Below are 16146 nucleotides of genomic sequence, written 5' to 3' on the forward strand. Positions count from 1 at the left end.
TCCAGAACATTCCTGCAGCCAAGGTGCAATTCTTGGAGCAAACAAAACGTAGGCGACAGCGTGTTTGGCACGTTTCTCATGTCATGCTTTGTGCACTCTGCAATGGTTCTAGTAAATCTGTGTAACCCGCCGCGTTGCGCTAATTTAGCACCATGACTAGGTTCTTCTAGCGTGCCAGTCATCTAGAACACGGGGTAAGTAACCCCCATAGCGTAGGTGCACGAAAAAGCGGCACACAGTCGCTCCACTGTTATGGAGAAGTGTATAGACAGATGAAGGACGCAATGGTTTGAAGTTACGGTCATGGCAGCTCGATTGTCTTGTGTTGAAAGCGTAGCATTGCTTTCAGGAGCTCGCTCCGCCAACAAATTTGTTTCGTTTTTTTCCCTCTCAGTGAGCCTGCTTTCGTTTTATTGGGCAGTTGTCAGCGCTGCTGAATCGGAATCGTGCTTCAGTATATCCAAGCTGCGGCCATGTTTGTCTGCCATCTCTACGCTTCTATTTGTAGTGGCAGCATTGCATCTGGGGATATGGGACAGAGCAGCTGCCAAGATGGCGTCGTAAGCGGAGGAAGTCGTAGTGTGTTAGTTTGCTAGAAGTCGTGGTGTTAGGGGCTATTAGTTTCATTGTATCTTACAAAGTTCAGGCGCACAATGATTGGAAAATGTGCGTCTATAGTAAGGGCTACCCTGTTAAGACTGTGTAGGTTCCCTGAGCCACGATTTACGAAGCTTTTTTTAGGTTACACTTTAAAGCTTACAAGACATTTGGCGTTTCAGTAGCTCTTAATATAGATGCTTCGATACTTGTTACTTCTAGGCGCGACAAAAATAAAGAAGAAACCGAAATATCCCTTTGGTTTAGTAACCGAGTAACCTTTATGTCATAGGTCACTTGCAATTATAGGTTAACTTAAAAGGTTACCGTGCTAAAAGCGATATATTGAGGGCGACGGGCATGTGCGAACGGCTTTGACTGCGCGCGTGCACTCATTTACTGCTTCTTTCCTAACTCTCTCTCTCAACTTTCTATTCCCCTCTTCCCGTCCACCAGCGCAGGATAGCCAGCCAGAGGTATTTCTGCTTATTTTACCCGCGTTTTATCTTTTATTTTTCCTCCACTGACCGACAGTACATGTCTAAAAATTATAATAATCTTCAAATATACGCAGACCATGCGTAATATATTTTTATTGTTTGAAAATCCCACACATGCATTCACCAACATCATCAAAGTACACCGCCATGGCACTCCTGTGAGACCGATCATGGTGGCGTAGCGGCATTAGCGTTTCGCCGTGGGTGCGGTATCGCATAGGGGCCGTGCTGCCGCATTTAGACGGGCGGGAAATGAAAAAAAAAATAACTGAAAAAAAAATAACGCCAGGGCACTGTACATTCGGCGCACGTTGGAGAACTTCAGATAATAAAAGCCATTCCGGAGTCCCTCACTACGGCGTGCCTCATAATCACATTGTGGTTTTGGCGCGTATAACCCCAAAACGTAGTTTGAAACTTTTGTTAGGCCACCACGGACGTCAACGCCAAGTGCTGACGCAGCACCACCGCGCTTACGCAGTTTTGCCCTATATTTATCGCCAACTCCAAGGAATCCAACGAGTCTATACAGCTCGTGTTAGCTAATCACTTACGAGAGCTGCCTCGATGGCCCAGACAAGTGAGGAAGACACGCCCATTGCGCGCTGCTGTAATCCTTCCGTGACTTCCGTGAAAGGAAGCGCAGTATATATAGGGTACGGCAGGGAACTGTATAAGTGGCGTGATGAATGTAGGAAATTTAGAGCCATAATATGGTGTGAGCTGGCGCAAAGTACGACTCATTGGAGATCGCTGGTAGGGGCCTTATTCTTAAAGTGTCACAAATGTAATGATGACCACGGTGATAAATCGTTTCGTGGTGCTGCGATTAAGCCTTCGTCTATCGGAGGGCCATAATAGGCGGACAACAAGGGAGCGATTCTTGCGGCTCAGCCTTCTCACAGCCTGACGCAAACCATAGCTGTCGCTGTACTGCACGGAACCAGCGAGACGGAGAATAGACTGCATTTGTGCGCTCTACACGCACTATACCCTCACACGTGGCTTCCTGCTTCTTTTTGTCACATCAAGTCCTAATCAACAGCGTTTTAAAACTTAACCTACGTACTCATTTTGAAAATTGCCAATGCTTATAGGAAAGCCAGCAGATACGAGTGCTCCAACGAGCGTAGATTGAAACACGTGGGAGCGCTTGATGCGCGCACAATTCTCACATAATGAACCGCCACCAAATGAAGCTCAAGGCTTCCTCAGTAGCTATTGCTTATGGAGGTTAGGCAGAGGTGCAGCAATTTTTAATATGTACTCCCTGAGGTAATAGGACTCCGTGGTTTTCTAATGAAGCGACACTGGAGCGCGAAACAGACTGAGAAAAATAACAACTACTGTCACATTCGTGTAACAGTAAACGCAGCCGACTAACGAATAAACTAGTACTAACCTGTGCAATGGAAAGTTCAGTTTGCAGGACGACATCTTCTATTTCAATAGCATTTGTACGTTTCGCTTGGCAACTAAAATACGGTACAATGAGCCGAGCGATATAAGTAAATTAGAAGGCCAGGAAACCAAACCTGGTTCTGTCTGAATAACAAGTTTTTCAGTTGTTGGAGTAGGTAATTTAATGCCTTGAAAATCACTGGTTGTAGCCGAAGTTGCCAATACCTATGTGACGAACGCATAGATCAGCGCCAAAGGGCCTACATTCCATGTGCGGCTAGCTCCCAACTGTAGCTTTCCAATTTCTGCGGAAAGTAGGCGGCAGAACACATTGAGATTTTATATCAGCAACTATTTTGTATCTCTCTGCCACCCCTTGTAATGGAAGTCCTTGCAGCCTAAAATTTACCACGAAGATACTGGACCAGTCTGTTTTTAGAATTCAATATTGATATCACGCTATGGTTCATAATTGACCTAAAGTCTGGGCCCTGGATGAGCTGCCTAGAACAATTTTTCACTATCATCACAAAAGCAACGAAGATGAACTGCGCTGTCTAACAGACATGTTGCGAGGATACGGACTCGAAGTCCCACTGTGCGCGTCTGAGGTCCGCGCTACGGAAACGCCGCCTTGCTAACTGCAGTAATCACTTGTCTGCTGAGTTCAAATATCTTCAAGAACTCAACCGAGTGTGTCAAGAGAAGCTCTGAGATGTCAGTGCACATTCACTGTTGTCGCAGTAGTGCATCCAAGTTAAAAATTAACGGCATTGGGGTGTTGCACTGAAGTCTGTCTGAGAGGAAGACCAACATTGACCCTACCATGGTTTATCGCTATACTTACTTTCGCCGACTTCAGCTTGGGAGTCTATTATGGAAGTAAATGGAGAACGCTAAGCAAAGCTTGGGTAGCTCAGCAGGTGCCGGCCAAGACTGGCGTGGCTGTGCAAGCGGCGGGGACAGGCCATTCAGTAGAAAGTGTTCACACGGCGGACACGGTGCAAGCGACTAAGAACATTGACCTCTCATCACTCGTGGTAATTCTTCATCATTTGAATGAGGAGCACGAGAGTAAAATGCCTAAAACCCTAACCTTACAGGCACTGGCGGCAAAGAAACCTGATCATACGAGCGTTAGCAAAAATCGAAACTTGGTCAGGCGTGTGCGTTATGCGTGTAAACCATGCGTAGTGTGGGGTACGCGAACTCGCGTCCATTGGGCTTAGTAGCTTCTCCGTTGACTTTGCGTCTCAGTTCTTCAGGGACAATGTGATATCGCCGGCCTGCGGATTGCGCTCGAAGTAGCAAAAGCTCTACTCAAAGCAAGCATGAGGGCTTAAGGTACCTTCCGCATTAAAGGCTGTGTCACCTGAGGAACTTCTTCACAGCTGATACCTGTGAAAGAAGTTGTAGTCATATGAAGTCCACATTCATGTAGTGGGTGACACATTTCACACAAACATTGCTCACGTGTTCTGAAAGTCTGTCCCTGCACTCTGGACCGACAGTCTGAGAGTAACGTAGAGTGAGTATTCATAAGTGGGACTTCGCTGTCGTACAGCAAGCGGCGCTACAGAAGTGTCGTATTTTATTTCAAGGCCTTTACAGCGTATACTTTAAACGAAGTGTGGTAAGCTTTAGTAAAGAAAGACAAAATTCATATTCCTCCTATATATTCTTACATATTGCTGTGTATACCGATATACACATTCTTTCTGTAAGGCCCGTATGGCATTCCTTTGTAGCCTCGTAGTACTTTTTCTCATCCAGGTGACGTATGTTGACGTAACTGATTTGGAAGATTTGTGGAGACATAAATTTTATTTGACGCTGAGCTGGTGCACTATAGCCAACTATACTTTGGTGGAATTCGCAGAGGAGCAAAATTTAGTGGTTAATCATAGTGTACTGTGCACTCCGTACGTCCTCGGAATGTTCGCATAGCGCAAAAACGAAAATGCGCAAAACGCATCACGCAAAAGCGCGAAGTAATAGCCACAGTAATCTTTCAACTGACAATCTCGCTTTGCACAGCCCTCCAAATCACAACAGTTTCCAGAAACATTTCATCACTGCTGCGCAACATGATATACGGATCCCTAATGTAATTCTTCTCATTCATCTTGAGTAATATTATTCCGCAAATGTATGTAGAATGTAGAAACGCCAATGTATGAAAGCCTCTAACCCTACAGCTAGAATAGAACTGGCAGAACTTTCGAAGTTAATCAACAAGCGTAAGACAGCTGACATAAGGAAGCATAATATGGATAGAATTGAACATGCTCTCAGGAACGGCGGAAGCCTAAAAACAGTGAAGAAGAAACTAGGAATTGGCAAGAATCAGATGTATGCGTTAAGAGACAAAGCCGGCAATATCATTACTAATATGAAGGAGATAGTTCAAGTGGCTGAGGAGTTCTATAGAGATTTATACAGTACCAGTGGCACCCACGACGATAATGGAAGAGAAAATAGTCTAGAGGAATTCGAAGTCCCAAAGGTAACGCCGGAAGAAGTAAAGAAAGCCTTGGGAGATATGCAAAGGGGGAAGGCAGCTGGGGAGGATCAGGTAACAGCAGATTTGTTGAAGGATGGTGGGCAGATTGTTCTAGAGAAACTGGCCACCCTGTATACGCAATGCCTCATGACGTCGAGCATACCGGAATCTTGGAAGAACGCTAACATAATCCTAATCCATAAGAAAGGGGACGCCAAAGACTTGAAAAATTATAGACCGATCAGCTTACTGTCCGTTGCCTACAAAATATTTACTAAGGTAATCGCAAATAGAATCACGAACACCTTAGACTTCTGTCAAGCAAAGGACCAGGCAGGATTCCGTAAAGGCTACTCAACAATAGATCATATTCACACTATCAATCAGGTGATAGAGAAATGTGCGGAATATAACCAACCCTTATATATAGCTTTCATTGATTACGAGAAAGCGTTTGATTCTGTCGAAACCTCAGCAGTCATGGAGGCATTACAGAATCAGGGTGTAGACGAGCCGTATGTAAAAATACTGAAAGATATCTATAGCGGCTCCACAGCCACCGTAGTCCTCCATAAAGAAAGCAACAAAATCCCAATAAAGAAAGGCGTCAGGCAGGGAGATACGATCTCTCCAATGCTATTCACAGCGTGTTTACAGGAGGTATTCAGAGACCTGGATTGGGAAGAATCGGGGATAAAAATTAATGGAGAATACCTTAGTAACTTGCGATTCGCTGATGATATTGCCTTGCTTAGTAACTCAGGGGACCAATTGCAATGCATGCTCACTGACCTGGAGAGGCAAAGCAGAAAAGTGGGTCTAAAAATTAATCTGCAGAAAACTAAAGTAATTTTTAACAGTCTCGGAACAGAACAGCAATTTACAATAGGCAGCGAGGCACTGGAAGTCGTAAGGGAATACATCTACTTAGGGCAGGTAGTGACGGCGGATCCGGATCATGAGACGGAAATAAGCAGAAGAATAAGAATGGGCTGGGGTGCGTTTGGCAGGCATTCTCAGATTATGAACAGCAGGTTGCCATTATCCCTCAAGAGAAAAGTGTATAATAGCTGTGTCTTACCAGTACTCACCTACGGGGCAGAAACCTGGAGGCTTACGAAAAGGGTTCTACTCAAATTGAGGACGACGCAACGAGCTATGGAAAGAAGAATGATAGGTGTAACGTTAAGAGATAAGAAAAGAGCAGATTGGGTGAGGGAACAAACGCGAGTTAATGACATCTTAGTTGAAATCAAGAAAAAGAAATGGGCATGGGCAGGACATGTAATGAGGAGGGAAGATAACCGATGGTCATTAAGGGTTACGGACTGGATCCCAAGGGAAGGGAAGTGTAGCAGGGGGCGGCAGAAAGTTAGGTGGGCGGATGAGATTAAGAAGTTTGCAGGGACGGCATGGCCGCAATTAGTACATGACCGGGGTTGTTGGAGAAGTATGGGAGAGACGTTTGCCCTGCAGTGGGCGTAACCAGGCTGATGATGATTCCGCAAATTCCCACGCGAGCGTGTCTGAATAGAATTCTGTGCCATCATAGGAAGCGGAGGCTTACAGGTGCAGGACTGGCAGTGGGCCTGTACATGCAGCCTTAAAGAACTCGTTACTGGGCTGGCTTACGAGTGGCGAAATTTACGAAGGTGGTTTACGTGTTTCGTACGTGACAATCGCTGACTCGGAACTAGGCTTCTTTTTTTTTTTTTGCAGCAGGCAAGGTGCGTATAAGAAGCAAAGCGCGCGCGCAGGAGGTACGTCGCGCATAAATCCGAAGGGAAAGTCTTATCCTTCAAACGACAATTGAGTGATAGTCTAATAAACACAATTTTGCTTACAGACAAGCCTATAATCACTGTTGCAAAAACGGCGGTCGCGTAAGTAAAACAAGCCCTTTCGTCATGTTTGTGTAAAGGGCTTTTATTGATTTGCCGCGTGAGCGTGCCTCCATTGTTGCCGCTTATTCGGATTCTAGGAAGCCCTGTGTTCCAGGCGTGGGACCAACAGCGTGGCTGTAAATAAAATGGTAATTCATTACCGTGCTAATTCCTTTATGTTTACAGTTTTACACAGGCACTAGAAAAATACAAAATGAAGGCACAGGACAAACACTAGCTCACAGCTGACGTTTGTTCACAGCAGACAACAGTCATACAAAGAAACAGTGTGGAAAGAACGCACCGCACCTAAGCGGAAGGAGATAGTCATATTTCAAAAGAGAGTCTAGCGATACAGGTTAATCACAAAAGTGTTTTTCTGATACCCGTGTTTTCTGCAGAAAACCGTGCTTTCTGCAGACTTTGACGAGTCAGGCAATTTTTTTCGTCGAATACGTACTTTCATTATGCAGCTCAGGGCAGTATCAAAGATACATGTATCTTAGATACTATCTTATATACTATATACACTTATATAGCATCTTAGATATTGTATCTTAGATCTTGTTCCGCAAGAGGTGTATCAGTATCTGCGTTTCGGATACATGAAAGTATGTGCCATGTATCTTAAGGTAAAAGACACTTCTATCGCATCACCGTGCGAAACTATAAAATTTGGCTGAACTGCGCTTCTCAAGCTCATACTGCTGCCACTAAGCCACCTGAATGAAACTAAAGGCCGCGACGTTCTTTTGTCTTTCCGTCAGAGCCCACCAGCAAGGAGAGGCAATGAGGTCTGCGCGTCCTTATTGGTGGAGCAGAGTCACGTGGTGTCGCTCGAGCCGTCTACGTATAGCGGCGTCGCAAGTTCGCGAAAGTCTGAGTGCCGCCGACCCTTTTTTTTTCTTGATATTTTTTGTTTTTTTGTTTTTAGTTGCCTCGTTACCATGACGCTTGTTCGTATCCACCGTACTGTCCCGCGTCACCAATACTTGCGACATCTTTCGCGCAAATTCATATGCCACTATAGTGTCGTTATCAAAGATACTGTTGCTTGGTTTTTTGTTACTAAGCCTGAAGAACGCAAGAATGGTGTTGCCTTGCGTATAGTGGCTTTCACACATTGCTACGGAATGAAGATATTGTACTTTGTTAGGTCTGTTGCTATCTGTTTTTTTTTTTCTTGCTTTGTCTTTTAAAGGCAGAAATTTGAATACTAACCGACACTTCACTGAAATGAAACAAAGTAGGCCGTAGGTATGAAATTTTCCAGCAAACATTTTTGCATACTTATTTGTTGCTACATTTTATAGATCTATAATAAGAAATTTGCGACTGCTTCGAAGTATCTTAATATACAAATGCAAAATATCGTATCGGATGCAATAATTGCGGTAGTAACTTGTATCTTTATCTCAAATATTTTTTGCCAGAGTATCTTGTATCGTATCATAATACAATTGCAAAGTAAATTTGCCCAGCCCTGCCTCGCTGAACCCGCTGAAATGGTCGCGCACTAAATGTCGCCTCGCTGAGGACGTCAGCAGTAACTAGTTGTCCCGGCGCCATTCTGCATAATATGTTGATCTTCTTTGTCTCTGTCATTCCTGTTTCAGAACGCTAGATAGTTTTGGCATGTCCTCGCGAAGATTGCAAAGCTTCCGTTTGGCTTCTGCGTCCTACGCACGCATAAGCAGGAGAGAAATAGAAGCACAAATTATTGAAAAATGTTTTTTGTCTGAGCTGACGGCGCTGTTATCAGGCTCTCATGCGGCACTTGAGTCCGCCTTCCACGTTCTGGGAAGGAAAGCCACGGAACGATCACTGAGTGCATGAACTGTAAGCACGTACCTAAGGAAGATCAACCTATCGCACGGCTGTCGTATGTCTTCTGTGCCTGACCGAAATTGCGATAGACATTCTCAGTCACCTGGGTGGACCACATTCCGAAAACCTCCTCGAAACTGCGTTCGTTTCAATCGCTCAATCTTTCCTGAGATCAAAGTATCAGGGCCTGTACCCAGCACCTTGATCAGTTTTTCGAGGGCAAGTTAAGAAGAGACCCTTAACTCATATTGGAAACGGAACACAAGAACATGGTCTTAAAGAAAACCTGATATGCAGTTGTCTGTAACTACAAAAATACAACTTGATGAAATTTTATCGCCCCGGTTGGTAATTTCAACGTTAGGGACCTAAATTAGTGTAGGCATGTAAAAAAGAAAGAATATTGCCCAGCCTGCTATACACAGGTTCAAGAAGCCCTCCGTTTGCTGGAGCGGAAACGAAGGTGCGCAATCATGTAAAGAAAAATAAAATATCATTATTTAGCAGCGCCGTTGCAATTTGATTCTTGGACTGTTTTCTAACTTAATTATTTCAGTGCCTTAATAAGCAGAAGGTGCAAAAGAAAATCGCTCGAGAAGTATCATGTGGAATTCCTCAGGGCGACATTTCTGGCTGTCAGGCGTCGTGGTAAGAACAACTACGGAAAAACAAACAGTAATATCGGTTGTTTAGTCCTGTTGAACCGCATTTGACGCTCTCTAACTACATGCAGTGAAACCGTTTCATGTCAAAGTTGCAAGCAAACCGCCCGCCAGTACCTAATCTCTGATTGTCCGTGTTCAATATTGCGCTGTGAAAATCAAATCAAACCAAATCAAATCAAACATTTATGTTTTTTTTTTTTCAAAGCATGATTACAACAATAAGGATTTGCAGAAGAGAGTCCCAAGGTCACAAGACCATACCGGGACCTTCTGTACATGATTAGTGCATACCAATTAGGAAAGTAGCAGAGAAAAATAGCAATAACCAAGCCAACAGAAGAAACGAGTAAAAAAAAAAAACGTTTGTATATACATAAACCTGTTTTGTGATATCATAAATACTTGATAGAGAAATACAAATTCATACTAACACTGAACATATGCATGTAAAGTTAACATGAACACTAACAGGGCATCGTTATCACGTAAAAAAATTACAAAAATAAATTAGAAAGCAAGAAAGAAACAAAGGGAACAGCGTAACTATAATAAATAAATCATAACATAATTATTTATTTAAAAGATGAGCTTTAAGTGTTTCTTAAGTGCAGTAAGAGATGAGGACAATTTGATGGTGTAGGTAAATGAATTCCACATTTTAAGAGCGCGAAATGATGCTGTCATTTTACCGTAATTAGTAAGAACTTTAGGAAGCAAGAAATTATTTTTCTGAGCAATACGAGTAGGGTTAATATTCTTCAAGGAATCTAAGGAAATAAAATTGTGTGTGAGATCTTTATTATATTCAATCTGAAAATCATAGTAATTAAGTTGAGTGAGAATAAATCGGTAGCTGTGAGCAATTTATTTTCCATGCGTATGATATTATATCTCGACTAAAGTTAGGCATAATGCGCAGAGCTTGGTTTCGTATGTGCTTAACAGATGTTATGTGGCACAGACGCGTATTGCCATAAGCAGCAATCCCGTAATTATTATTACTATGCATGAATGCATAATAAAGTGAAACGAGAGCAGGAGTAGACAGACAAAATATAGCTTTTATGAGGGCTCGTATACCTAAAGAAGCTATTTTCTTAACTTGTGCAATATGTTTGTCAAATATTAGTTCTTGGTCGAGGTAGATACCAAGAAATGGTACACAGTTGGTAATATATATAATGTGCCAGTCAAGGAAAACCTGAGGTTATAATGGTAGTCTTCTTTGAGGGGAGCGAAAAACGATCAATTTAGTTTTATTTTGATTCAACATCAAGTAACAATTTTAGCTAACGCACTGTTTAATATATAAGTTAATGATAATAAAGATATATCTGAGTCTGGAGATCGTTGTGTCATCAGCATATAACATTCATTGTGAAGGTGAAGCGTGTTGCGGAAGGTCATTTATGTGGAGAATGAATAATAATGTTCCCGAAATGGAGCCCTGTGGCACCCCCTAATTAATTGTTTAGATGTCTGAAAACTTCTCCATAAAAACGCTGTTAGTTCTCTGTTACGCAAGTAGTTTCTCAAAAAGATTAACGCTGGACCTGTTATTCCACAGGCTTCTAATATATTTAGTAACATGTCGTAATTAATTGTGTCAAAAGCTTTCGAGTAATTTAAAATACAGAAACAACAATAAGTCCTTTGTTAATAGAAATCTTAATGTAGTCTGTTAATGACATTACCGCCCAGTCACTTTAGCTACCTGAACGAAAACCAAATTGGGAGTTGTTCAAGAGATTAAACTTTTTCAAATAATTATTCAAGCGACTAACAAATAGCTTATCAATTATTTTACTAACAGAGGTCAATACAGAAATATGTCAGAAATTAGAAATAATAGACCGATCACCTTCCTTAAAAATTGGTATGACTTTTGTGTTCTTAAATCCAACGTCCTTTGACCGCTAAAACCACCCGAGTGTAAGGACACTTTTTTGTTATTTCCTTCTGGCTTGAGAAAGCGGGTGCTCTCGCAGCCGTGGCGGCCGCATTTTGGTGCGGGCACAATGCCAAAATGTTCATATCATATTTAGGGGCCCCTACGCTAAACAACCCCAAATAATCGATACTATTAAGGAACTTCACACTAGGGCGTACCTCGTAATCTGATCGCTGCTCAGGCATCAGAGCTTAATTTAATTTCTTTTCTTTTTTGTTTACACGTGAACGAAAATTCCTTTTCTAGGAGACACCCTGACTGGCTATTAGGGGAACGTTGCGACGTAAGGAAAGCACGTGTTTATTAACTCGTGCGCACGAAGCCGCATGCATTCCGTTTGTCGATGGATACGCGATTTCTTTTTTCTTTTTTCGAACGGGTGCTGACACGGCACACGTCTTACATTATGGAGCCGAAAATCCACACACGACATATACTGTAGCTGCAGTTGAAAATTATTTAGTGTCTTCCTCCTTTATATGACGGTTGTGGTATTCGCCGGTACTCGCTAGAAAAAAAAAGGACAATCTTACAGAGCCATGTATAGCTGCGTGGAGTAGGACCGAACGGTTGTTGGTACAATTTTCGTTGCATGGGACCCTGCGTTTTGCTATGCATGGTTGATGCGACTCAAGATATCTCGGTATCATTCTGTACGATAGATAATTTTGTTTCATGGCGTTCTCGGAAGTCGCACTTGACTAAACTGTGTTTAGCTGTAGAGTCATCGGATTTCGTAAATGGAGCCACACGGGGCACTTTTCGGTGGCGACCACGTCGGGATAATATTGCGACAATTTGCGGCACTAGGCAAGCACCAGCCTCCGAGCAGCAAATGTGCGCGTGAGGGACATTAAAAACGTGTCAAGCCAACATCGGCAATGAACATCACCTTGCATTTTCTTCTATTTTATTCCATGGCGCAATGATGGCAAAGTGCTGTTGGTGATTGCATCACGCGTTCGCGTTTATGGCCAGCTGAGGTGGCCCTTTCGTCAGCAACTCATCTCGGAGCTTTCAATCTGTCCGAGCCGAGGCGGTATTTGGCAATTGCTGCTTGAGCTCCATTCATTGCCTTTGTTTATTTAGCCGTTACTTTAATAACCGTCATTTGCCGCAGTTCGGAAGGCTGTACACGTTATGACTTCAATTTACGTGTTTTTGATGCATCTTTTTTTCGGTTTAAGTGCCTTACGCGCGTGAAGCCATACGCCTCGATTTACGCGTTCTTTATGCATCTAAATCTTATATTTATGTTCGGCTTACGTGCTTACGCAAACAAATAATGGCATCGGATATAACACAGTGTGCACGATAGTACGTCTCATTACATTTACTCTTGATAGCCTGCTAAGTGTTTTGACGTCACGTCGGCCTCAATACGCAATTCCCTGGTGCTTGAGCCGCGGTTAATGGGGGCCTGTTTTACCTTGCAGTCATATTTAGCTCACTCACCTTCTAGAACGAGGTGGTTGCTAGACATGCGTAACACTGTGGGCGAAAATGCTGACATTAGAACGTGCTAGCGCATTACCAATCATGCATGGGTACCTACCATGTATAAGCGTACAGCTAATGTGCACATAACCAACGGGATTGGGCTTGGAACTGTTATGATTGCCAATAATACACAAAGCTAAAATATTATTTGAACCATGCCTGTATGCTTGTATGCTGCCCCATCAAGCGCATGCATTATTTTCTTGTGTCCCAACATTTCAAGAGCAGTTTCACCGTTACGGTTGCTGAAGTGCCTGGCCCACGCCAGGCATTGTGAGGATAATTTTCAGAGGAAGCGCATGCAAAGGAAAGCAATTACTCATGATTTCATACTCCATTACCCACGGCGACAATTCACTGTCTGCCTAGCAATGAGCAATTTCGATTTTGAAAGGCAGGATTTCGTATAGCGAACTTGTGGCAGCTGCAAACTGCGTTGGAGGCTGGAGCACCGAAGGGACCAATTGAGATAACCAGGTATACGTAGGCGTCATCCGCAGGCGTCTCGAATGCAAATCGGTCAGTTCAGAGAGAAAGCTTGACACCCACGATGACATCCTGTAGATAATTTGCATCACCAACCTACGTCTCCTCTTTCATTCACAGTTTACTACACCGGTGGTAGATGAAGCAGAAAATCAGCGCGCAATGCAGTTGTGATGTTTTATGGCTGTAGGGCGGACTGTAAAGCAGAGCATTATCACCTATTCACAACGCAGTTACGACATGGAAGAGGGAAGGCTATCTCGTCAACTTCGTAGGCGTTGTTGCAAAACAAGCGTCCTACACAGCTGAAGAAGCAGCAAGCCTTCATCGTGGCATTCATTCCTGGGAGCTCTTGGCAGCTGAGGTAGCCTTCGCATAAGGCATAGCAACTGAAATTCTTACCTCTCTACATAGGCACCGACTACGGGCGAGGCTCCGGGGCCCGAGCCCCCACCGCAGTTTTCCAGGAGTGGGGGGCGGGAGCGGAGACAGCCCCCCCCCCCCCCCCGGCGATGCCGAAGCCGACCACACCTAACGTGTCATTGCCAGACTTTTGTCACCCACGTCATTTGAGGCTTCATTTTACTTGCCTCGACCCTTTCGCTTAAAATTTTATTGCGGGCAATAGCTTATTGCATCACTGTTTGCGCGGACGTGCACGGATTGTTAACTTATACTTCGCATTATTTCTGAAATTATTAAAGAAAGGAGAACAAGCACATTAGAAGTACCAGTGACGGCGGCCTCATCCGTATTTTCTCTCTTCAACATTGTTTTAAATTTCAACTGTAAACACCATGGCGATACGCAATATATTTAAATATATACACAGGTCAAATTTTATTATATTCTTAAAGAGAAGGAGGTAGCCAATTACGAATTATTGCTAAATGTATAGATAGCCTATGCCTAGAGAATGAATATGTTGCTGTATGTTTAACCTCGCTTCAAAATGATTTGCGTGCTTTTTGACCCTGAAAAAAAAACCTGTAGACTTTAATGACCCCTTCGGCAGAGTCTTTTATTAATGGTGTGTTAAATGCACGTGAATGATATGCCTCAGTATCGCTTTTCTTTCGAGTAAGCAAAGCTAACGATTATTTAAAAAGGACACTTTCAATAATCTGCAACATTTATTAGTGATGGAAACATGGTCACTTGCATGCAGATGTCATAAATATATACAGGATATCCAGATTAACTATCATGCACCAAGATTAAAAAAATCAATGCGTTACTCAAACAAGACCTAGTGCATATTGCTTTGCAGTAAAGTTGAGTAGCTGCCAGTAGTTTTTTCGTTACTAATATTGAATTACGTAATTGTAATTTATTATCAAACCCGAGACATACTATCATAATTATCAAAGTGTCAAAATGAGGCATTTGTACGCACAGTCAAGGGACATCTAACTGTGGTATTTTCGGCTACGTACTAATTGCGCACTCATTTTTTTCGACTGATAAATAAATCTTGTGAAATATGGTGAATACCAAGTGACTGCGCTCCTACTTACATGATAAAGCAGCGCCCTAGAACAGGGTCCTTCTGAGTTAGCGAGCGAAATGAAGGAAATAAAGAAAAAAGTGACCGTCCGAGCACTCCGTACAGATGGTTAATCAGCTAAGCTGAAACGGGCGGCCCCGGTTTCTATCACTGGGTTAATCCCGACGGTTCATTAAACGACGGCTTGGCAGGCGGCCGGATCCTCAGTACGCAGTTGCTGCTTGCGCTAGGCTGTACGAGCCTGTTCTTGTCCCCGGGCTGCAGCATCGCGACGGCTTAGGCGAGCTTGTTCCCGGTTCTGCCCATGGCGTTGCTGATTGAAGGCTGCCTGCTCCTCAGGAGTACGTATGAAGCGTAACTTACCCATTTCAGAGCCGGAGAGAAACTACTGCGCGCCCTCGGCATCGATGGAGAGCAACGACATCACCACTGGAGCAGCCAATCGCGCGCCACTCTTTCGCTTGTTTTTTTTTTTTTTTTCGTGCATTCGCATAGGGTGGCGCAGAAGGAGTTTTCGGCGTACTGGCGATAGACAGACAGACGTACCAATCGGCTAGCAACACACAGCTTGGCTCTCAAATATCGTGATCGAGCTAATGCCTTATATGCTGCTGCCTCGGCGTAAGTAACACGTCGCGTTTGGTGTTAGTTGGAAATAAACAGTGATGGCGGCGGTCTTAGCGTAGGTAAACTGCACGGACGCTTTTTTTTTTTTTTTTTGACGCAGAACCTATCCCCACAAAAGCAAATTGACGACGTCAGTGCAAATATTTAAAGGTGCGTTTTGTTTCGTCTCAGTCGCCATGTCTTTTTCTAATGAGCAGAAAGTAAAAATAATTCTTGCTTTGGGAACTGCAAATGACAACAAGAGAAAGGCCGCAAGTATATATCAGTCATGAAACTGTGGTGGTAGCGCAACGCACCAGCTGTCATCAGAAATGATGAAAGCCTGATTGATAAAAATGATGATCGATGAAATTGGATGTTTTAGCATTTATGGCCGCAAACCCTCATGCTAGCGTGCGGGATGTGGCCGCCCAGGCACCAATTTCTAAGTCACCAGTCTGGAGGATTCTAAACGATGGCCTTTCACCCGTACTACCTCAACCAGCACCAGTGCTTGGAAGATAGGGACCTGTAGAATCGTCTAGGTTTCTCGAACTGGGTCCTCACAAAAGCCGATAAGTCACCGTACATTTTCTACAACATCATGTGAACAGATGAAGCCAATTTTCACAGAAACGCCCAGGTATATTTGCATAATGCACACTATTGGAGTGACTACAATGGACACTGGGTGAAACGCAATCTGCACGAGTACCAGTG

The 16146-nt window shown here is 43.5% G+C and overlaps 1 long non-coding RNA gene across 2 annotated transcripts in view; it reads right to left on the reverse strand.

Moving 5' to 3' along the window:
• The window catches only part of LOC140215946 (uncharacterized), a 172593-nt gene that overhangs the window by 35407 nt on the left and 121040 nt on the right, over window positions 1-16146 (reverse strand). Inside the window, exon 3 of one of the 2 annotated variants that reach the window (XR_011892547.1) lies at window positions 14916-15672. The exons of the other annotated variant lie outside the window; for it this stretch is intronic. This is a non-coding gene — a long non-coding RNA (uncharacterized lncRNA). Of the gene's footprint in view, window positions 1-14915; window positions 15673-16146 lie in introns of those variants that run through there. 2 annotated transcript variants of the gene reach the window in all.

The sequence above is a fragment of the Dermacentor andersoni genome, chromosome 2, assembly GCF_023375885.2.
Source record: "Dermacentor andersoni chromosome 2, qqDerAnde1_hic_scaffold, whole genome shotgun sequence".
Lineage (NCBI taxonomy): Eukaryota > Metazoa > Arthropoda > Arachnida > Ixodida > Ixodidae > Dermacentor > Dermacentor andersoni.